This window comes from Triturus cristatus, chromosome 2_1, assembly GCF_964204655.1.
Source record: "Triturus cristatus chromosome 2_1, aTriCri1.1, whole genome shotgun sequence".
In the NCBI taxonomy this organism is placed as follows: Eukaryota; Metazoa; Chordata; class Amphibia; order Caudata; family Salamandridae; genus Triturus; species Triturus cristatus.
In genome coordinates this window covers 884,573,287-884,596,763 of record NC_140581.1, presented here as the reverse complement: position 1 = coordinate 884,596,763, position 23,477 = coordinate 884,573,287, and the positions used below count along the sequence as shown (strand labels likewise).

General features: G+C 41.8%; 1 protein-coding gene across 1 annotated transcript in view; it reads right to left on the bottom strand.

The window, feature by feature from the left end:
- The window catches only part of LOC146866038 (annexin A1-like), a 178,255-nt gene that overhangs the window by 89,509 nt on the left and 65,269 nt on the right, over positions 1-23,477 (bottom strand). Inside the window, exons 2-3 of the mRNA XM_085640792.1 lie at positions 19,782-19,876; positions 17,814-17,927 (exon numbers count right to left, since the gene is read on the bottom strand). The gene's annotated coding sequence lies outside the window, so the exon portion shown is untranslated. The remainder of the gene's footprint in view (positions 1-17,813; positions 17,928-19,781; positions 19,877-23,477) is intronic.

The following is a 23,477-nucleotide window of genomic DNA, read 5'->3' as shown; positions in this document are numbered from 1 at the left end:
CCTTGGCCTGGCTAAAATCCTTCCCACTAAATCGAAATTTAGTTGTTTCTCTTGGCTAATAACAATCAGCAGAAAACCCCCTGCTCTCCAGAGTCTCACATTGTTTCACTCTTAGCCCAGTGCTCTTTAATGCCTATATGGCCTCCCACATTATTCCGATATTATCTTTCAATATTGAGACTTTCTCATAAGCAGATTATACTCAGTTTAATCTGGTATTAGATAAAAACACCACACAAACTGAAGAAAATCTGTGACAGTGTCTTGCAGCGGTCTTTCACTGGAAGAAAGTGAATCTTCTAAAAAGACGGATCTTATGCCACTAGGGAAATTTAATAAATTCTCCCCCAGCCTATGGTGGCCAATAGACCCCCCCCCTCCTAGGTAGAAAAGAACCTGGGGGTGAAATTTGACTCAGAACTCTCCCTTCGCCAGCAATCCCTAGTAGTGGCTGGGTCATGCTTTCTTTTGATAAAGTCACTGAAAACCTGAATCTTTACTGCCCCTGACGCTCTATGTGGATCACTCATCTGACTCTCTCAATTCTAGCAGTTGTGTCCTTTCAGGGATCCACACAGTGCAATGATGCTCCACGGAGTAAAAACTACGCTCTACAAGTTCATATAACATAACAACAGCAGTAAAAACCATGGACAAGGAGTGAGATAATTAAAGCCGAACAATTTAATTGTTTCCTGGATTGGGTTAAGGGAGGTGCTGCCTGTACATTATATCCCAAGTCCAGTTGGAATGAAGGGAGGGCACATGAGGTTAGTGTACTTAATGGTGTGAGAATTGAGGCAGGAGTTTGGGGGGCCGCGGGTGGGGGAGTGGAGGAAGGAGGAACAGTGCCATATGACGTCAAGTGCATGACTGTTTACAGCAGGCTACGAGTGACTGTTTCTGACTGGACCCAAAGGAGGCTGCCGACCTTCCAACATTGGGAAAAAGTTTATTGTGTTAGGGGACAGGGCCTGATAAAGGGGGTGTAATTTCAGGTCATTATAGTCTGAGCACCATAAAGGAACATTAAATGAGTGGAGCTTGAAGAGAAGGAGTTTTGTGCTTGAGCCGCCTCTCCTACAATGCCTAAAAGTGCAAATATGACTTCTGAAGACCAGTCGCGGGGATGCTGCAATATCCGTAGTGGATTTTCACTGTACACATACATCCTTCCCGCATGAGCTGGAAACCAAATCTGGGCAGTGGTTTCCGGCTCAACCCATGCCCACCGTGTGAGATCAACTCTTTATCAGGCGACTCTGAATACAGCTGATATTGAGTCCCATGGTGGGAATGTGGTGTCAGCAGGACTGAGGAAATGTGGCAACACCTGGTATGGCAAGCAGAATGCAGGATATTTCTTCATCCATGATTAACTTGTGACCAGCTGCTTCTTCATAGCACAACAAAGCCTGCTAAAAGGCAGTTCTTGTGTAAGCCAGCTACTTCTCGAGCAATGCAACATAACATGTTCTTACACAGCACATGTCATTTCGGTGTTGCTGTCTTTGTACTACTGTAAACAACTGGTACTAACAGTAACCAAATTAATGTACCACATCTCAGAATAGTGTAAAGCAGAGGCAGAAAGGCTGCAATTAAAACTTGTGGCCATCTGGGTCTACCAAGATATCAGTAGGGAGGGTTTACCACACTGATATTTACAGAAGCAGATAGCACATTGAAGCTCAAAATGTCTGCCTCATGGTGGTTTCTCCTCAGTTCTTAGTAAATGGGTGTTACCTTAGGAAGAGGGTGTTAAGATGGAACGAAGGCTCGTAAGTACTTTAAAAGAAAGTTTAATTCAATGAAGAAAAGGAAGCACTGCCGGTTACAGGACTTCAAGCTCCGGCTGGCTCCATGCAACTGTCCACTCGTGATTCATGGGACTGATCAGATGTCCTATTCTAGAACATGCTGATCGTGCCATGAATCAAGGGTTTGGAAAATAACACATAGCAAAGCTCGCGCATGCAAGCACAAGGAAGACTACAAAAGGAAGATGTAACGCATCTTCCCCCTTTAATAAATAATGAAAAAAAAGAGTTAAAAAAACAATTAACTAACAAATTTGTTTTTGATGAAAGAGACAAAATCAGACATCCAACCTGGTTTTTTTCGTTGGAGTTTTCCAGAGTCTACAGTACAATCAATATTATTAGAAACATTGACCAATTCATCATTACGAACTGAACATTCTACAAGGTCTTCATCATCAAGATTATCTACAGACTTTGGATCATCCTCAGAATTGGAATAAATACTTTTATCAGCTTTCAGGACAGTAATTCTGCTTAGATTCCAAACTTTATTATTTGTGAGCCTGACTGAATTCTTAAGTACCTCTTTGATTTCAAAAGGACCCATGAATTGGCTCTCGCCTTTTTTGACCTTCCAAGGTTTTTTAATTTTGACTAGCATCCCTACTTTGACAATTGGATCATGTTAAGACCCCTTTTTCTTGTCAAACCGTTCTTTATTAATAGCATGATTATGGATGAGATTTTTCTTCACAGTCTTAAGATCTAAATTAGACATGGTAGAGGGAGCTAACCATGCAGGATTACACTTGGTCCTGGGAAGTCTACCTCTCATAATTTCAAACGGAGAGTAACCAGTCATGACATTAGTAGAGGTTCTGTACACCCATACTGTTTTAAAGATTTGTAATTCCCATTTATCATTGTCAATACCCGTAATTTGGACAGCACTTTTGAGAACCCCATTAAATCTTTCGATGACACCATTTCCGCTGGGATTGTACAAAGAAGTAGTACAATGAAATATGCCAACTCTTTTAAAATACGCTTTTGCTTTGTTAGAAAGGAATTGAACACCATTGTCTGTAATAAGGCGTACTGGTAACCCCTCTTCAGTGAAAGTTTCATCCAAAAAGGAAAGGACAGCATCAGTATCAACTTTTTCTACAATTTTGATAACTCGCCATTTAGAAAAAACATCAATGGTTGCAAGAACATATTTAGAATTTGGACCAACGGGACCCATAATATCCATGGCGATGGTATGCCACGGATTGTGTGGAATAACATGTTCACCAAGATTTGGTTTAAGAGTAATCAAAGTCTTATCAGCATTAGCACATGTGATGCAGTTTCTAACGATGCGTTCGATGAAAACATCCATACCAGGCCACCAAAAATAATTTTTTACCTTTTGTTTGGTTCTAACAATACCATTGTGACCGTCGTGACCATGAGAGACAATATTGTGTCTTAACTCGCATGGAGGGATGGCTCGATCACCCCTTTTGAGCACACCATCTACACATGAAAGCTCGTTCCTTATCTCCCAAAAACATCTGAGGTCAGCATCGATGTTTTTGTTATTAGGCCATCCACTTGAAATGTATATTTCCACATTTTTTAATATATGGTCATTTTCAAACTCTTTAAGCCAAACGTTTTGGTCAATTGGCAAAGAATCTTCGTTGTGTACCAAAGCAATATGAAAATCATCCCACTCATTGTAGGTACTTTCTTTGAGTGGTAAGGGCATCCTTGACAGAAAATCAGCGGTTACATTTTCTTTACCAGGTACATAAACAATTGTATAAATAAAATCCTGGAGATGCATGGACATGCGGGCTATTCGTGCTGAAGCTTTTAACATCCCTTCTGTGGTTAAAAGGTGCACTAAAGGTTTATGGTCACTTCTAATTAAACATTCCTTACCCCAAACAAACACTCTGAAGTGCTCAAGTGCCCATACGCACGCTAAAGTTCCTCTTTCTATGATAGAGCATTTTTCCTCAGCAGGTGTGAGTGCTCTGGACGCATGTGCAATGATGTATTCCTTACCAGAATTGGACTTCTGTGCTAAAATAGCTCCTAAACCTTTTGAACTTGCGTCTGTGGTAATGATGCAAGAAAGTGAAGGGTCAAAACTTGAAAGTGCAGTAGCTGAACAAATAGCTTTTTTGACATCATTAAATTCATTCTCACAATCTTTTGTCCACAAGAACTTGTTTTTGTTTTTGATTAATTGTCTAATGTTGAATGTACGACAAGAAAAGTTTTGCGCATACTTTGAATAAAACTCAGTAAGACCTAAAAAAGACCTAACATCGTCTTTAGATTTAGGATGAGGAGCACATTGAATAGCCTCAACTAAGTTCGTTTTGGGATTGATTCCCTCCTCACACAGTTCATGACCTAGATAAGTCACAGATTTCACTCCAAATCTGCATTTTGAATGTTTTATAGTCAAACTGTGATCAGAAAGAACCTTAAGAACGTTCTCTAAAGCTGATAAATGTATCTGGGCATCACTTCCAAAAACAAGGATGTCATCTTGAAAACAGATAGCATTATTGCGATTTTTTTAAAATGTCCTGCATAACACGTTGAAAAATAGCTGCAGCAGAAGCTAATCCGAAAGGCATTCTATTATACCTGAAACACCCAAAATGAGTAATGAATGCCGTGTAATCTTTGCTATTTTCATGCAACTCAATCTGGTGGTAAGCTGCAGATAAATCGATAGTAGAAAAAAATTTAGCTCCCCTAACACTAGTCAACATTTCTGAAATACGTGGTAAAGGAAATTGATCGATGATGATGTTGTTGTTTAAATGGCGTAAGTCGATGCATAATCTAATTTTCCCATTGGCACATTTGGCAACGACAATGGGTGAAACCCATTCAGAAGATTCAATCTTCTCAATGATGCCATCTTTTACTAAGGAATCAAGTTCTTTTTTAACATCTTCGCGCACAGCTAAAGGAATGTTGCGTGCTTTGTAAATCTTTGAACACGAGTCTTTTTTTAAATGGATCTCATGTTTGAAACCTTTTAATTTACCTATATTGGTTCTAAAAGCACTGGGAAATTTGTGTAATAAAAGTTCACTAAGACGATTAGACTCATCAATACCCATTACAGGATCAGGGCTATTGCGGTTGAGAATAATATGTAATTTGCCTTGGTCAAACCAGCTTAAAACAGAAGGTCCTTTTTTGGAAACATATAGTTTCGCAGTACACTCACGGTTCTTGAATCTAAAAATTAGAGTTCTGTATCCTAGAATATCGATTCTTTCACCGGAATAACCCTCTGGACTGATATCAGGCAATTCTAACTCATTACCTAACTTAGGTACAAATTGTGAATTCCATACCATCTCATTCACAATGGAGTAAGGTGATCCTGAATCTGCATACATTTTTGTGTTGACTCCACCAATAACCATATCACATACAGGATTTCTTTTAACAACTGAATTGTCAATATTAAGAATAGGATGTTTAGAGTCCTTAATGTTGAAAACAAAAGAACTTGCATCACCAGAATCAGAATTAGGTTCTTCACCCTCACTATCCTCAGTTTGATCAATACACTTGACTTTGTTGTTTACATTCTTTTTGTTGCATGCTTCTGAAAAATGACCAACCAAACCACAATTAGAGCACTTCTGCTTGATGGCTGGACAGAATTTATAATTTGCAAGGTGAGATTTACTACAACATCTGTAGCACTTCAAATTTTCTTTAAAGTCTTCATTTTTACCCTTAAAAGAACTGGTGGTCTTCTTATTCTTTAAGTCTTGTTCCCTGAAACGATTTTTTGTGTTTAATTTTGCAATCACTTCAGTATTATTACTGTTGGATTCGCCTTTAACTTGTTTGGCGCTTCTACAAGACATTTCAGATTTTCTTACAATGGCTAGTATGTTTTCGAGATCAGAATCAACATTGACTCATAACCTCTCTTGAATCGTAGAATTATTAGCATGCATAACAACTTGATCTCTGATGAAATCTTCTTGTAGAATGCCAAACTTACAATCCAAAGACAAAGTCTTAAGTGCTGAAACATAACTATCAACAGATTCGTCGCTAAGCTGTTTTCTTTGGAAGAATTTATATCTAGAAATACCAACACACACCTTAGGTGAGCAGTCTTTTTTTAAATGGATCTCATGTTTGAAACCTTTTAATTTACCTATATTGGTTCTAAAAGCACTGGGAAATTTGTGTAATAAAAGTTCACTAAGACGATTAGACTCATCAATACCCATTACAGGATCAGGGCTATTGCGGTTGAGAATAATATGTAATTTGCCTTGGTCAAACCAGCTTAAAACAGAAGGTCCTTTTTTGGAAACATATAGTTTCGCAGTACACTCACGGTTCTTGAATCTAAAAATTAGAGTTCTGTATCCTAGAATATCGATTCTTTCACCGGAATAACCCTCTGGACTGATATCAGGCAATTCTAACTCATTACCTAACTTAGGTACAAATTGTGAATTCCATACCATCTCATTCACAATGGAGTAAGGTGATCCTGAATCTGCATACATTTTTGTGTTGACTCCACCAATAACCATATCACATAGAGGATTTCTTTTAACAACTGAATTGTCAATATTAAGAATAGGATGTTTAGAGTCCTTAATGTTGAAAACAAAAGAACTTGCATCACCAGAATCAGAATTAGGTTCTTCACCCTCACTATCCTCAGTTTGATCAATACACTTGACTTTGTTGTTTACATTCTTTTTGTTGCATGCTTCTGAAAAATGACCAACCAAACCACAATTAGAGCACTTCTGCTTGATGGCTGGACAGAATTTATAATTTGCAAGGTGAGATTTACTACAACATCTGTAGCACTTCAAATTTTCTTTAGAGTCTTCATTTTTACCCTTAAAAGAACTGGTGGTCTTCTTATTCTTTAAGTCTTGTTCCCTGAAACGATTTTTTGTGTTTAATTTTGCAATCACTTCAGTATTATTACTGTTGGATTCGCCTTTAACTTGTTTGGCGCTTCTACAAGACATTTCAGATTTTCTTACAATGGCTAGTATGTTTTCGAGATCAGAATCAACATTGACTCATAACCTCTCTTGAATCGTAGAATTATTAGCATGCATAACAACTTGATCTCTGATGAAATCTTCTTGTAGAATGCCAAACTTACAATCCAAAGACAAAGTCTTAAGTGCTGAAACATAACTATCAACAGATTCGTCGCTAAGCTGTTTTCTTTGGAAGAATTTATATCTAGAAATACCAACACACACCTTAGGTGAGCAGTAGCGATCGAAACCAGAAATTGCTTTTTTTTTAAATTTATATCACCACTGCTTTCAGTTCTGGGTAGTTGGTTAAACGCTTTGAGGCCTTCAGGGCCTAAGGAATGTAAAAAAATACCTTTTTTTCTGGTGGTTTCATTTTGCCATTAGAGTCTAAAGTTTCTATATAATTCAAGAAATAAGCTTTCCACTCAACCCAGGGCATACATGGTGAACTACCAGCAGACCAATAAGGTTGTGGGGGAGAAAGAGTATAACCTTGTGCACACATGTTGAGAACTTAGACAAAGAAAAGAAAATTAATAAGAATGCGTAATAGGTGAGCTTAAGAATAAGGAAAAACTGAATTTCACTGACCTTGAATGAAATCAGATGCGCAAAATACAATTAACTACAGCAATTCTGCATATGGCTTTGGGAAATAAATGGCACGATGAAAATACCTGGAGGAAAAATACAGAAAAATGCACCAAAAGAGGTTCTAAAATGAAGCTATGAATACTATTACAATAGAATATACTGGTCTAAACCACCAGGTGGCGCAGATGAACTGTCAATTAAATTCAAATACAGCTGAAAATGAAATGTCCGTGAAGAAAATTATGTCCAGTTGGTTTTTCACGAATCAGGATGTAAAATCCAAATCGATCAGAGAGGTTGCAGTTCAGATTTGCAAAGTACAAGGAATTTTATCCCCCAAAACAGATCTTCTGTTTTCGAAATACTCGTAGTTACAGAAGAATGAAGAGAAAAAAAATCTTAAATAATACCTTCTGCTTCCTTTCATCCACTCTGCACTTCAAATCGGCATGATGAGGAAAACGGTAACAGCATGAGATGGACACTGAGTGAGTGAAATGTCGGAAGACTGCCGTCTTATGTGTTACGTGTGGTGTAGTACGTAAAGACGAAAAACACGTCACAGGCAAAACAACGTCACATGAACAACAAGCAAGAAGGTTCCAGTCGGGGAGTCCACTTGGAACGAAGATAAGAATTCCACCACGAACTAGGGGGCATATTAACAAGCCGGGCGATACAATTATCGCCACTTTAGCGGCAGAAAACTGCAGCTAAAACGGCGATAATGGGCTTGATAATATGCTCTATGGAATTCCAATTGAAACCCATGTTAAATGTGAAGGACGTCTAACATGGGCTTCAATTGGAATTCCATAGAGCATATTATCAAGCCCATTATCGCCGCTTTAGCGGCAGTTTTCTGCCGCTAAAGCGGCAATAATTTTATCGCCTGGCTTGTTAATATGTCCCTCAGTGAGTGAGGCATTTGTAATGTTTTGAACCATAACATTAGAAAGATGCTAACAACGGCGAGTGCTCTTCCCTTATAAAATGGACAAATGTTTACACTGGCCGAAGCTCCGCACCATCACAACAGTTCACACTGTTCTTTAATATTCCAAATGCCTCTCCGGTTCGTGCCCCCTTGAACACTCCAAATATGTATGTCTCCAAATAAAAAAAAACAACTCACACGAAACGAAGACTGCAAACCAGAATCCGATTAAGTAGTGAGCAGAAGTGACAAACAGGAACTTCTATTCACTTCAAACAAAGTTGAAGACTTTGGTATTTGAAATGTTTTGCAGAATATCTTGAAGTAAAAAACGAGGAATTAAAAAAAAAAATCCAAGTTGTAGGTTCGATAATCAAGTGCTTCCTTAGATCGTCGCCAATTTGTTAAGATGGAACGAAGGCTCGTAAGTACTGTAAAAGAAAGTTTAATCCAATGAAGAAAAGGAAGCACTGCCGGTTACAGGACTTCAAGCTCCGGCTGGCTCCATGCAACTGTCCACTCGTGATTCATGGGACTGATCAGATGTTCTATTCTAGAACATGCTGATCGTGCCATGAATCAAGGGTTTGGAAAATAACACATAGCAAAGCTCGTGCATGCAAGCACGAGGAAGACTACAAAAGGAAGATATAACAGAGGGGCACATGGTTTTAAATCTTAAGTGTTGGAGATACTCATACGTTCATTATTTTGTGGATATTCAAAAACGCCCCAGTGGCATCTCTCATCCCAAATATGCGCCTTAAAATACACCAAACATTTTTTTACATTGGATATGCAATTATTGTGAGAAGGTTCTCAAATCTCCCTAATATTATTATGCAGTAGATTGGTTAGGAGTTGTTTATTCTTAATTAAAATTCTAACTGGAGATAAAAAGGGTAGGAAATAAAAATTGACACCGAACATTGACCCCCATAAAACATCAGGCGTAAACATGCATTTTATAACAAGTGTAGACCGCACAATTAGGCAGAGAAATCTGCGAATTTCATTAATTTACAAACTCGTTCCTTGGCATTTTGTATACTCCTGAAATGAGCAACTATGTGGAAGACATAGGCGTAAATCTACTCAGGGTAGATGTTGCTTATTTTCATGTGACTCAAGCCCTCTTTGATTAGCTACAAGCATATAAACTTGATGCTTGCGTAATGCAAATCTGCTAATACCCTTTTGTGAACCTTTGATTTCAGACTCAAGCACTGTTTTTTTCGAGCGCATCTTAATCTTCACAGCCGTGGCAGCCAGGGACGAGCATAGGTGTCCCCAGGGATGTGAACAATCACAAGATCTCTCACACTTAATACACGCTACACGCCTGGTACAGTGGGTGAACCCGTTGTCGTGCGGCTGCTGCTGAGTCAGCGGTCGATGCTTGCTGGAAGATGAACAATAAGGGCAGGAAAGCGAATTACACAAAAACAAGCTGACAGCAGTTCACAAAGCTGACTCACCATCAGGTCTGCCCCAGACTCACATGCCCAAAAATCTATGTCGTTCCAGTAGACCAATCTGGTAGTGTGCGCGAGAGAAGACAAAACACATGATGGCAAGGTGGCTCGTCATGACTCATGACATTAACAATGTCATTGCGCATGATGTGCGGCTGCCATCTTAAATTGGGCCAATATTATTTAAAACTTATACCAGCAATGCGGAACTGGAAATAATCTATCACCCTCCAGTAACCCAATGTGGCAGCGTGTAAGTGTGAAGACAAAATGCTTGTCGGCAAGACAGCCTCGCCATCACGCAGTGTGTGTGGCCACCATCTTAAATTAGGGCAATATTAATGAAAACTTTTAACAATAGTGTTACAAAGATGATTTATAACAAAAGAAATGGCAGTAGTTACAAAAAGGGTCAGCACCTCTGTCTCTATCTTACACAATAGTGTTACAAAGATGATCCGCAGGCAGAAGAAACACCAACTCTAGGTGGGTTCAGTTAGGCTTTCTTCATCGTCTCCACTGCTCCACTCCTGTCACAGCCTCAAGTCACCTCACAACCGCCTCAACATTCCAAGGTAGCCTTCAGAACCCCACAGTGGGAACATTCGATTAACAATGGGAAGGAGGGGGGGGAGGCACCGAGTGGGAAGAATGAGATTACAACACATCTTCCCCCATAGGATAACAAAAGGGAGAGAAAGCATGAGGAGCTAAGAAAGGAAGGCGAGACTGGTCAGAAGGAGAAGACTGGAAGATAGCCAAAGAAATGGGTGACATCTCCAACGGAAAAAGTTCAGGTGTTTATGACATAGTCTTCATGCCATACTTGCATTTTGGATGCTTGGCGAGTGGTGCTCTCTCTGCTATGGGGGCTTGACTCGCTACCACTTGAAGAACTCTCTCTAAAGGGCAATTGATGAGGGTCATGTCGAACCAATCTGTCCATGCTCCAGCATTGTCCATTATCCATTATGGCAACATTGAGTTTAGTTTTAGCAATGCGCATTGGTTGGGAAAATTTGGACATAGACCCTTCCCGGCTGATAGGTCCCTTTACATGCACCCAGTCCCCTACATTCCATAGTTGACTTTTGGTACCATGATTGACATTGTATTGGCTTTCATACTTGGCTTGGTGGATGCAATCTTGTCTCTGGCCAAGTTGGGATCGTGAGTAAGTCGGTCCCCTCCACCTAACCAACCCGGAAACATTTTGGTACAGGGCAGTAAAGGGTGAGACTCCTGTTACAGAGTTGGGAGTGGTATGGTACGCCCACAACATTTCCTGTACCGCATTTTCTACATCCATATGGTTAGCGCAGGCTAACTGGATGCTTTCTTTAACCATGCGGTTGATTCTCTCCACCAACCCATTGGCCCTGGGGCAGTATAAGGCTGTGTTAAAGTGGGAAACATTGGAATAGGACAGAAACTCCACCATGGCAGAAGACGTAAATTGCACTCCATTATCTGTTACAATAGTGGCCGGGATTCCTTCACAGTAAAAGGAGTTTTTAAGAAATTTTATAGTGTGCTCGGTGGTGATTTGGTGGACCATTTTTATAACTACCCAGTGTGAATTGTAATCTACCATGATAAGTGCATAGCGTTTGGTCACCCCTGCCTTATTGATAGGACCCATGATGTCTAGGGCTACTTTCTCCCAAGGTTTGTCGGGAACCTGTGCAGCTGATATCGGTGCCCGATGGACAAACTTGGTTTTGTTGCTGTTGGCACATATTTTGCAGTTTTTCATTTTGGTCTCAACCATGCTGTCCATACCTGGGAACCAGAAGTGCTCCCTCATCCGTGATTTGGTGAGGCTCCTACCCAAGTGGCAATGTTGATAACTAGGTCCCTTAACCTTGTAGGGGGTATGATCTTGTCATTCCTGAGTATCAGGTTATTGTTGGTATTTATTTCGTGTCTCACTTCCCAAAATGCTTTCACCTCTTCTTCAATTTCACACACGCTGTTAGGCCAACCCCGAAGAGCCTACGCTTTGACTTTGGCCAGTACTCGATCCTCAGAGATAGCTGAATTCCACTCTTCATCAGTGAGGGCTGGGAGATTGATGGCTAAGATCGGGTATTTACATGCTTCAAATTCTTCCATTTCTTCTAAAGGAGTTCTGGAGAGGAAATCTGCGGCCCTGTTTTGGTTCCTTGGGACATATTCCAGTTTGTAGCAAAAACACTCTAGACCCAACAACCATCTGACTATTCTAGGCATGCTATAGTAAGAACTTTTTGTTGAAAACTGTTTATGGTCTGTTCTGAAGTCAAACTGGATGCCCCACAGATTGAATTTAAAATGTTTTACTGCCCAACAACAAGCCAGGGCTTCTCTTTCTACTACAGAGTAGTTGGCTTCTGATTTGTTTAGGGCACGAGATGCAACAGCCACTAGGTGCTCCTCACCCTCAATGACTTGTGAGAGGGGAGCCCCCAGGCCCTTTCTGCCGGCATCTGTTGTGAGAATTGTTTCCCTGGAATGTTCAAAGTTACATAAATATGTGGCTGAGAGAATGACTTTTTTGATGTTATCGAAGGCATTCTGATGTTCCTCCATCCAGTTGAATTTAATATGGTTCTTTAGAAGTTCTCTTAGGCAGTGTGTAAGTTTCGAAAATGTATGAACATATTTTGACATGAACTCTGCAAGTCCTAAGAAGGACTTCAACTCCTCTTTGTTTTTGGAGCTTCTGCCTCCTGAACAGCCCTGAGCAGGCACATTTTTGGCTTGAATCCATCCTTAGAAATGGTATGACCCAGGTATTCAATGGTACTCAGCCCAATTTAGCATTGCTCTCTCTGAAGGGTGAGTCTTGCATCTCTTAGTCTGCACATGACTTTTCTTAGGTGTATGTCATGTTCTTCTTCCATGTCCCCGTAGATTAACACATCATCCTGGAAGCAGAGGGTTTTGGGGATTCCCTCCAGGATACTTTGCATGACCTTTTGGAATACCGCAGCTGCTGACGCCAGGCTGAACTGCATTCTGCAAAACATGAAGGATCCCATCGGAGTGGTGAAGGCCTTCAACCACCTTGTCTGAGGATGCAGTTCAACCTGGTCTTTCACTGAATATTTCCAGGAATTCTTCGCAGATCAAGTCCCCAGTATTGGGTTGACTGGTCCATAAGACTTGCCCAGGTTGTAGGGGTCTAGTTTGATCCCTAATTCCTTTTGGTGTAGCTAACCCAAAAGGTTGGACCCTTCCTTGACTAGATAGACATTGCCTACAGTAGTGTGATTTTTAAAGGTGATGAGGGATTTAAACATTCCTTTGAGAGGAATGGGGTCACGGTTATACCCACTGGGGGCAATGTCCAGGGTTTGAAGACCTTCCACTTTAGCATTTCTAATCTTGCTATAACCTGCTGAGTTGATGAAGGTGTAGTGGGAGCAGGAGACCACATACACTTTGATGGGGTTGCCATCTAGGCTGATGTCTCAAACCGGGTAGTTGACAGCATTGATAGTGGTGAGGTCACCCACTTGTAAAATTGTTTTCTTAACTAACTGTGTGACCTCCTCTAGTTCTCTACTTCCACTGTGTTTCTCTTTGTGAAAGGAGTCTTCACAAACTCTCAAAAAATATCCCCTTCTGTTGCATTTCTTGCAAGTGGCGGACTTGGCCTGACAAAATGGAGAATTGGCAAAGTGATTACTACTCCCGCAGCTGTAGCATTTTAGTTTACTGTGCTCATTTTCGCTTTTAGGTCTGGCACCATAGGGATTGCTTATTTTGTATATTTCTTCTTCAGTGTTCACCTCCTTTATTACAGAAGTAGGGTCATTGGAGGTTACGGATCTGATTTCTTTCAGGCATACTGCAGTGTGCTCAATAGATTTGGTAATTTCAGCCGCTTCATGCGAGTCAGGTTGTTTTTGTAGTAATTTCTCTTGGATCCTTATGTTGTTGGTGCATCTTACTATTTGGTCTCTGATGAGTGAGTCATTTAAATCTCTAATGTCACACAGACTGCTTAGTCCTCTCAGAGCAGCCACATAGTTTAATATACTCTCTTGCTTACTTTGGGTGCGGCAGAAAAATTTGTGTTGTTCTAAAACAACATTAATTATGTCTGCAAATTGCTTCTCTAATTTAAGGAATGCTACTCTATTTTCATCTGGTTCATCATCCTCAAATACATGCACAGGAAGTGGATTATATACTTTTCTACCATGTGCCACCAAATTATGGAGAAGGATATGTTGTTTCCTGACAGGACTGAACTTTTCTCCCCCAATTGCTATCAAATAGGATTAAAAAATGTTAGCGTACTCTTTCCAAGGGATGTTATGTTCCCTCACCTCATTCAAGAATGGAACTGGTTGGGACATACCTGCAGCAGTCATTGTTACGATAGGGTGAAGTGCGAAGGTAATGACACCAGAAATTTACTTTGAAATTTAGAATTAGAAAATGAAGAACAATCACTCTTACATAACAGGCAAGTACAATTCCACAACGCTAAAAATGGTCAGAAAAACTAGTAAAAGAAAGATCCCCCTCCCAGAAGTGTGGTCCCCCAGAATTGCAAACCGTGCAAGTAAAGGGTTAAATACCAAAGAGGTGCAGATGCATGAAAAATGAGAAGTAAATACTTTTCCTAGGAGGCAGGGAGGACCAGCAGAAAGTGTCTAGGTGAGGCACAGAAATAGGAAATGTCACCTGAGATCCCACCAGGGAAAGACCAGCAGTCCAAGCTGTGCTGGTCAGTGCTGATTTGATGCAAGAAGAGGCTCACTGGAGGTAGAGATACTATAATGACCCCTTATGAATGGAGAGGCACGCCAGACACACTCAACAATGTCTGTCAGTGAAGATTCTGTGGAATAAATAATAAGGGTGGGCGTAGTTCGCGAAGTAGCACTTCGCGAAGCTACGCAAAGTGAAGTTCGCACTACGCGAGCTACGCGTAGCACTTCGCGAACTGCGTAGTAACATGTTCGCACTGTGCAAGATGTTGTTTTCAATGATTGCACAGTGCGGACAAGCAACCGGCACTGTGCAATCATTGAAAATGGCATCTTGCACAGTGCGAGCTGTAGTTTTCTGCTGCTCGAGTAGATATTTACTCGAGCGGCAGCTTTCTCAACGCGAACTGGTAGTTTCTCATCGCGAGCGGTCGCGAGCATTCGTGACCCCTCGCAATGAGAAACCTGACCTCCTCGCGTTGGGAATCTCGCCGGGAGGTTTATTTTCCATGCTCGCGATCGGGAACAAGGAAAAAGTCTCGCCGGGATGTCATTTTGCTTGCTCGCGGTCGCCAACTTGACGTTGAGGACCGCGAACAAGCAAAAAATGACCGCAGCACTACGCAACACTACGCTACGCGTGTTCGCACTGTGCTACGTGCAGTTCGCGTAGTGCGAAGTAGCGCGAACTTCGCAAACTACGCGAGCGTAGCGTAGTGCTTCGCCCAGGCCTAATAAATAATGACAAGCAACAGCTGTGCCTGTCAGTACAATTCTGTGTGGGGATTACCCCGAAGCGGAAAAAAGACTATAAATAACCAACCGGTTTCCAGTTAACAATGTCATAAAGCGGGATCCCTGTGCAGCGTGAGGTGACAGCTGCTTTGAAGAGGAAGATGAAGAGACGTTCCTGATGCTGAGGGGAGACTCCCTCCTCACAGCCAACTCCTCCTGACTGGATGTAATACCGGAAAAGTCATAAGGCACCCAATTTGCTACAAAGAGGGAAGGAGGCATGGAGAGGAGGCGGCTCTACCCCCAACTGCTGACAGAGTTGGAGCTGGAAAGGATGCCCCCACTCGCAGCTGAGTAGCAAGTCATAATGTCAATAAAGAGCCTCCAACGGAACAGGTGAACATCCTCAACCAGCTCCGTCAATTGAGAAACTGACAGACGGCTGTATTTCCACTCTCCCTTACAGCAGACATTGAGACCGGGAAACAGCGCAGCACCACCTCGGAATGTGCGGACATTCCCTTCACATTCCATTGGAGGAGGGCTGATAGGAGGCTAAAAGACCACTGAAAAACTGCTTATAGAAAAGGGCAGATCCACACAAAGTTACTTGAAAATACAGAAAACTGGTGGGTTCCGTTATGTGAGGAGAAGTCAGGCTGCAAATAGATTACGTTGTGACAGGAAAATAGTAAAAAAACACTTCTTCAGTCAAGTGAACAAAAGGCGCGTCCCATACTTGACACACATGCACGTCAAAGGCGAAGAAACTCCCACGGTTACCAATAGAGAGGGCAGAACAGCTGAGATGTGCAAATTACGTTTCTCCAAGGTTCCTCAGCGGGGTTTGCCAAAAGAAATATTGATGAAACAGTACCTTTTGAAAGATAACCTCTTGTGCTTCGTGGAGAAAAGAGAAGGGGAGGAGACGAAGGTTGCCCCCTTACGCAAACGAACTCGTCGCCAGTGCTACAAAGATGATCCGCAGGCGGAAGAAACGCCAACTACAGGTGGGTTCAGTTAGGCTTTATTCATCGTTTCCACTGCTCCACTCCTGTCACAGCCTCAGGTCACCTCACAACCGCCTCAACATTCCAAGGTAGCCTTCAGAACCCCACAGTGGGAACATTCTATTAACAATGGGAAGGGGGGGGGGGACTGAAGGCACCAAGTGGGAAGAATGAAATTACACCAAATAGTAATTTTCTCTGCACATCGGCAGAACATAACTGAAAAACATTATAAACTGTTTTCACAAATTGTTGTAATCCCAGCCACTGCAGAACATTTTTATTTTGAGAAAACCTGACTCCCCACCCCAATAACTCAAAACAGGAAATAAATGGCAGCCTGATAGGAGCTTGGAGCACCTAAAAACATTGAGCTCTGGAGTGAAGTGTGCTTAGACAAAGGAAAAAGTAGTCCCTTTTACAGTTGCTATGATGGGAAAGGTGTAAGGGGAGAAGTAATGGGCCATGCTCCGGTGGGAGGAAATGAGAGACAAAAAGGAGGGAAGGTGAGACCACTAGCTGGCAAGGATTTTTGAAAGACATTGAAACAGACAAATCAAACTAGTGGATCATCACAATGAATCATGGGAGTAACAAATCTAGCAGGCACATGGCAAGCATTTTTAATCACCTTTTCATTGCTTGGTTAAGCATATTTACCTTACAGATTCATGCAGTCAATCCACAAGAAGGAATGACTGCAAATGGCATGCTTGTGCTGCAAAGTCACCAGAATGTGTTGCCTCTGTTGTCTAGCTTGTGTTGTGTCTGTTTATGTGACCGTACATGTTGTCTGAGGGATAACTCTGTGTCCACTCATCTCTGTTTCTTGTGATGTTGATCTGTGGATGCATTATACGAAAGCCAGACCTGTTTGCTTTGCCAATGCTTGTATTATTTGGAGTGGTGTGTTTTAATGTGCTGAAACCTTATTTACGCTTTTGTTTTTATATGACAACTCTTTTGGATACTGAATCCCACACAGCACAATCCCTGGCACTTTGGATGACTTCTTCATATTAAAGACAAGAGCATGTGGTGCAATTTTCAGTGTTTTTGTGATTAGGAATAAGATTGCTCAGAGTAAATACTTTAGCAAACATGTTAATGTGGCATTAAAGCAAACACAATCCTGGCCTAGTCAGTCACAGAGCACAGTAGAGTAAGCTTGCTCAGGTGTAGACTGCAGCAGATGGTGGACGATGCTGTGCAGTGCTAAGCAGGTCTTCATCCTGGATGCATTGCACAGCACAGGTTGTTTACAAGATGCAGGGTGCAGTAGTAGAAAGTGTTCATTTGTGGATAACTTGCAATAGGAAAACATAGAAAATTGATACAGAAATGACTGAAAAATAATGTATTATTTTCTGGTACAATTCTAGTTTTGAAGTTTTCCACTCTTGTACATAGTTTATGGAACTCTGTCATTAACTAACTTGATTTGGCACTGAACCTCAAAGCTATTTTGTAAAAATGTGATTTGAAATGTCAGCGGATACAATTAAGAGACCAACCAACTGCGTTGCCTACCTTAGTGGCATACTTCAGTTCCTGCGCATCAAACTGAGCTGGAGTCTTCAGCAAACCCAAAATAACATCCTTATGGTGACCAGAAAGAGCTTTCTTCAGCGCCTCCTCTAAAGGCTGAGGTACAATTCAGGAAGACAAATAACAATTGGTCAGTCCATTCAAAAATCAACTTATAACTTATGATTAAATCGGAGTCAAACACTTAGCGACCAAAAGGACTGCTGCTACCCCCAGGGATTATTGATCCCTGGCGGTCTGAGGCTCACAATATGCTGGCGGTGCCACTGAGACACCGGCAAGCATATTATGAGTTTCCTCACCGCCACAGTTTTCATGGCAGTGAGCACGCCATGAATACAGTAGTGGTGAGGAAACTAAGGGGGCTCTTCAGTACAGGGCCCCCTGTTGCCTCAGGGACAGGAGATGCTAGCAGGGGGGCCCTTGTTGTGCCTCCCACTATGTATGCAGCCCCAGTTCCTGCATGGCATGGACTTAACAGTCCATGCTGTGCAGGAACGTGCTTTGGCGATGCCACTGCAATATCTCTTGAGTCTGCGAGGGATAACATAGCCTATGTCCATTTTGGGAAATATGGCTGACCCACACTAAGTCCATACTATGAATGATCTTAATGCATGGTAGTGGAAACTTTGTCTACACCTACTTCGTGAAGTTTCACCCATAATAAGTGCAAACAAAGAGGGTCACAATAAAAGATCATCGTTACAGGAGGCAACTGTACCAGTAGCAAGTATATCTGAAGAAATTTCATTCATGAAAAATCCTCCAGTAAAAGCATTTTGGGCTGGAACTTTCCAGGGTAGTGCGAGTTTGAAGTAAGCAAACCTTGCAGCTTTGGGAAATGAAAATATGTGTATTTCATGGGAACAGCAGATTCAAACACTATTTTTAAGGGGTCATCCGGTGATGGATGCCACAATATCCTAGGAGACATCATCAAAAAGGGACACACTACAATGCTGATTGTTGGTGATTGTTAGAGTAACAAGACCGGGTAACAAGGGCTGCTTATTTTCTCTACTCGGTATAGGCCCTTTCGAGGTTATAGTACTTTAATCAAGATGGTGGAGAAAAGGACACTGCCTAATTTGGATAGAACATTCATCATTCTAACAAGTGATAAGTTGAACCAGTATACCACTGGGATGTATGCCAATGTGTCACTGCAGCAAAGAGGTTGAGGTCTGCTGTAGAGTTCCTACATAGACTAATCATATCTAATTCTGTAGGGTGTGCACCCTGAGTTGCAACTCCAGAATATCAATTTAACACAATATTGAGGACACAATATAAAAAAAAAAAAATTGACAGGTAAGTGATCAATAATGATGAATATGTTTTTTCCCTAAGCCATCATATCTGTGCTTTATCAATTGTAACCATATCAGTGTCTCTTGTTATGATGCCAGACCTTTTCTTTGCTGACTACCTCTGATAACATGTACATTAATATGTGTATTCTCATGGCACTTTACTTCATTATAAATGTGAACTTGTAAGCTATTTCAATTTGACCCTACCCTCCCTTCCTGTAAAGCGCTCTGATTAGGGTCATGTTCGCGCTCTACAAAACACTATAAATAAATAAAAAATTAAAATCAAATAAGTAGTACCAAACTCCACATATATGTGCCTACACAGCACATATATCTTCATGGTACGTTGAGGTGAACTTAGGAATAGTAAATCTTGACTCCCCTAAACTCACGAACCTTTTGATATTTTGTACCTCGAAATTCTGTCCTCGATATTCTTTTTATTACTATATTCTGGTGTTGATATTCAGTAGTACAATTTCTGGCAGCATTGACCACTCTCTACTTATCTTTGTGAATGAGAGAGATTTTTTTTGAGTCCCAGTTTTTACAGAGTGAACACCTCCTCACAGTTGCGATTTCACCATCAAAGAAAAGGTCAATAAAAGATGAATGAACCGCCTGTATTTACCTTTCCTGTAGCATATTTGTATGCAGCTTTAATCTGTTGTCTTTCTGTATTATTTCGCTTCGTCAAGATTTCGTTAATCGCATCTTCGTCTACTCCTATGAGAGGCAAAAAAATAAGCAATTTCTCTGGGTACCAAGGAAACGTTGTGTCAGGACATATCCGTCTGTCTAACAAGGTCTACCAAGGTCTACCAAGAGACTCACCACAGCGGCCTAATGCAAAATGATGGGGCAGCCTTGCAGAAAGGGACAACGGGGCCCTAGTATCCCATATCACACAGATATTAATTTGTCTTGGGCTGAATGGGGCCACCCTGAATACTCAAGGGCTCCTTGGAGGGTTGGTGCCCCCCCCCCCCTACACCGCAGAGGCTGCACAGGCTGTGTTGCGCCCCTGGCTCACCAAGCACAGACCTTCTGCAAGGAAGATTTTCACCTGGGCTAAGTGGAAGTGAAAGGAAAGATTTACTGCTGTATACCCAAGCTAAGTTCCACCTCTCACAAAGTATCCACTCACAAACAGAAATGTGCCCGAGGGTCTCTAAAACATACTTAACAATGCATATAGGGATCTTGTTTCATCTCAACAGTTAACCATGGAAAGGTTGCTAGCAGAAACAGAAAACGTCACAAATAATGCAAAATGTGCATTTATAAAAAATAATGGTAAAGCTGTCTTAACTAGATTGTATTAAGTCCCTCATTCTGAGAGGTGCAGTGGAACCCCATTGGTGATCTAATATTAGTGATAATGTGTCAATTCCAGGACGCTGTTTTATAGCGGGATAACAATGAATCCCCTGTGGAATGGGACCTGTAGATTCGGTGTTTGAGCACTCGCTTCTCGTAGTGATTCCTCTTATGGGTGATTACCAGCCCCCAAGTTCAGTGATATTTAAGCTGGTGAAATATCAGTGGAATTTTGAGAGTGCAGTTTTTCTGCTCATCTGGTAATCCATTATCAACAACAACTCCCATCCCAGCGAAACTCGATTAATAAGGCCTATTCAGTATGGTGGGATGGGGGGGGTGGAACAGGAGTAATTAGGGTAAATTAGCATCCAATAGGCCTTATAGTAGCACCTCAGGAGGTAGATATTCGCTAAAATGTGTCAATTATTAAATCGCAAGCTCCTGAAAACTGTTTTTTTTACATACAGTTCCTCCCCCACACACTCTCTTTACTCAAATGTTTCCGCCTCCTCCTTTACCACTGACACCCACAAGGTACCTCTGAGTTCTGGTGCCAGGCTCCATACTTTCCAGAAAGATTCCAACATGAATGCCAGACATGCACCTTGTAAGGCCAGCTACACATATAACAAGCTAGAATGTTGAGTTGCACTTCCCCAGGGATATTTGCTTCACACTCCACTCCCTGTGCTTTCTGTTTTACTCCTGTGACTGTGCTGCCTGTTTTTTGTTCAATCGGAGTTCCTGTCAAGGGTCCAGGAACCATTAAGGAGTTGAAAAAAAGAACGTAAAATAGCTATTGTGAGTGTCAGAGAGTGCTTGTAAACCCATATGAGCACATATGTGAGTGTGTGCACGTATTCATTTGAAGGTGATAGTACATGTGTGCACTTGTGAAAGAGTTTTCTTGTTCTCTCCTGGCCTGGCAAATCTGGGGGAAATTTCTGGCATTTTCGGTGTTAATTCCTGGCATTGTCTGTAGACCTGGAATATTGGGGATAATTGTTATCATTTTTTGGAGCCCTTGTGGTAAAATGATATGAACCCTGGGCAGGTTACTGGCCATGGCATATTGGTGGTAATTTGTAACAATTGGACACAACCCACTACAGAATGTACCCTCACTCAACAAACTGCTGGCCATGGCATATTGGTGGTGATTTGTAGCATGTTGGGTCTGCCCAAGGGATGAAGGTGGCATTTCTTAGCATTTTAGAAACATCCATGGCATATTGCTGGTTTTCTTAGTCTTTTGTACCCATCCATAGCAGGATAGTGGCTATCTCTGGGTAAACCTCTGACCATGGCATATTGGAGGTTACTGTGAGCATTTAAAGGAACACCTGTGGTACGCTGGTGGTAATTCCTGGCATTTTAGAGACCATCCGTAGAGATGGTCCAAATGCTGACCTTGTCATATTGAAGGGGTATCTTGGCGAATTGGGGTCTCAATGTCATGATGGTTACCATAACAATGATAATTCTTGCAAGAGTGAAGGCACACATGACATGAGATGGGGATATGGAAACACTTTCAGTTATAGTCAAACCTGTGTGCTTTACTGACTGATGGATTTGACTTGTATTTTCTATGTGAAAACCGGTCTGGCCAACATTTGTATGTTTAAATAAAGAACTATTGGTTTCCCAATGCTTGTTTCCATGATGTGATATGATTTTGCTGCATCTCAGATGCACTAAAATAAATATTCCAGTGTAGGACTGGCTTTGTGGGCAGTCTGACACTCTGGCACTGCCAGATGGCCTGACTTAAAGGGCCAGTGAGTGGTCCATACTGTTAGGTCCCATAGGGCATTGTGGAACCAAAACAATGGTCCACACACTGGCCCTTTAAGCAGTGCCAGAGTGCCAGACTGACAGGCTAGTCTGACACTGACATTTACACCCTGTATAGTGATCATGTTTTGATAATACCATATTTTTAAGGGTTGAACAGTGTTTAGGATGATTATGTCCATTTTATTAAGATTCTATTTTATATTGCTATGAACATGTACCAAGGGTCAGGCCAGCATCCAGCAGACTTTATGCATGCTAAAGCACATAGGGGTCGATTTCGGTGCGGCCCGGAAAGGCTCAGACCAATGGTCAGAGCCTTCTCGGGCCGCATCGTAATCGGCCCCTTGGTTTACTTTCTGACAGCTGCATTACAATGCTGGCAGTCGGAAACTAAACCGGCCAGTCATTCTGGCTGGCTTCCAATGTGCTCAAGGAGCCCGTCGGCCAGTTGGAACCGGTTCGTAATCACAAAAGGCAGGCATTTCTGCCCTTAGAATTACAATGCATGGTTTCTGGCATGTTTTCAATGCTGGCCTGTCCGACATGGAAACCATGTCAGAAAGCGTGTTTGGGGGCCAGCAGCAGGGCCCCCTTGTGTGTGCGGCCTCTAGTTGGGGGCCAAGGGGGTATCTACGGTGCCCCCTGCTCATCCCTTCACCCCATAGCAGGCACCTGAGGTGCCTGCCACAGGGTGCAGGGATAAACAGCACCTCCCATTTCCCTTTTGGAGCATGCATTGTGGCTGGTTTATGAACAGTGTTGGTTGCATCCTAATTAGGCTGTCAGGACCCCTGACCAGAGGTCGGTCGGTCCCAGGACCGAGACAGTGTCGGGCGAACTTAAGTCTACCCAACATCGTAATTAGGCCCTTAGTCTTAGGTACCTTTAGGAAGGCCTGAGGAGCTGGTATGAATAGATGACTGAACTGTGATGCAAGACTTTAGATCTGTTTCACATGTTTTTATGATGAAGGCATCTTAGAGGTAATAACAAATCTGGCTGAGGAAAGCTGTAGAAGGTGGCAAGAGCATCAGATTGACATGAGATGCACACCCAGCTGATGATAATCTTTTTTTAAGATGTTGGAGAAGATCTCAAAAGAGCTAAACATGCTGTTGAAATGATGGGAGAGGAGATCTGATGGAAATACTTGTAAATGAAATGTGCTACATTTTGCGAGTGCTTCTATATCAGCCAGACGACT